Here is a 1463-nt window from a genome sequence, read left to right on the forward strand (position 1 = left end):
CAGCACCAGGCATCTGCACCCCCAGCTGGGCACTTAGCCAGCGCCGGCTTTTTTCTGCTGTCGTGTGAGTGCTTTGCACTCAGGGACACCCTACTGGAGCTCACAAACGCTTGTGGAGATAACGTCTTCACATAGCACTTTATACTTTCTTTTATCCAACATGAATTGGGCATCGTCTGTATGCTTTATAGTCCAGGGGTCCTCAAACTTTTTAAACAGGGGGCCAGTTCACTGTCCCTCAGACTGTTGGAGGGCCGGACTGCGGGCCCCAGGACGAGTCAGCTGCTAAGCAGGCCAGGCAGTGGCAGCAAAAACATCCAGCGGGCTGGATAAATGTCCTAGGTGGGCCGCAGGTGGCCCACGGGCCGCAGTTTGAGGATGCCTGCATACCATACTAAGCATCAGTGGGAAAAAAAGATGAATACAACTCAGACTCACAGGCCGCTGGAGGAGCAGAAGAGCAAACCGATGGTTACAGCCCCACTTTCCGTGTGCTGGGAAAGGGCTGGGAGGAAGTATTAGAGAAAAGGCTACTGACTATCCTCAGAAAGTTAAAATAGACTCCACAGAAGCAGCGGGGTCCCCCCAGCTCTGGACCGGAAAGAAAGGCCCTGTGGTTGAGGGGAGTGGGTATTTCACACCTGTTCCAGTAATGGGCCTGCACAGCTTCCGGTGAAGCAGGCCGGGCAGTGACTGTAGCTCCACTTTACATACGAAGAAACTGGGAGCAAACCTGTCAGAGCCTTTACCCAGGGGCTCCTGGTGTAAAGAGAAAGGAAGCGGGTCTGGCTCCTAATCCAGTTCTCTTTCCGCCATAGCTAACTGCCTCCCTAAATAACACTGATGACCATGATTCCTGCCCTGGAGGAGGTCAGGTGTTTCTTATTTTCTCAGTGACAATGAGTCAAGCAACCCAAGTCCTTTAATTTATTGCATTTTCCCATTCCATTTCTCATAATTCTCTCGTTTATGAGGCAAAAATTCTCAGTAATTTCCCTTCCAGAATCTTCCCTAAGGAAATAATCAGAGAGGCAGACATAGATTTATGTATGAGAATTTTCATTGCAGAGCTATTTATGATAACAGAAAATAGAAAGCAACCTAAATTTCCAACAAAAATGATAAGCAGGCAGGCCCTAAACATCTTTCCACACAATTTTAATAACACTTCTAAGTGCTTATAATTAATGTTATTGAAAAAAGACAGAATAAAGCCTTGTGATACAATTTTTTATGCATATACATGTCTATATATGCATAGAAAAAAGAGAAGAGTATCCAGCGAGATGTCTGCAGTGTTATTTTTGTACCATTTGTTTGTCTTTTCTATGTTTTCCACAGTGTGTATTTTATCACCCAGAAAAAAAAACCAATAAAAATTGTTTAATAGAATGCAAAAGTCATCAAGAGGGCAGTATAACAGAGACTGGACTCCTGTTTCAGTCAGGTTTTCTAGAGAAACA

The sequence above is a fragment of the Otolemur garnettii genome, unplaced genomic scaffold, assembly GCF_000181295.1.
Source record: "Otolemur garnettii isolate 467f Iridium unplaced genomic scaffold, OtoGar3 scaffold00163, whole genome shotgun sequence".
Lineage (NCBI taxonomy): Eukaryota > Metazoa > Chordata > Mammalia > Primates > Galagidae > Otolemur > Otolemur garnettii.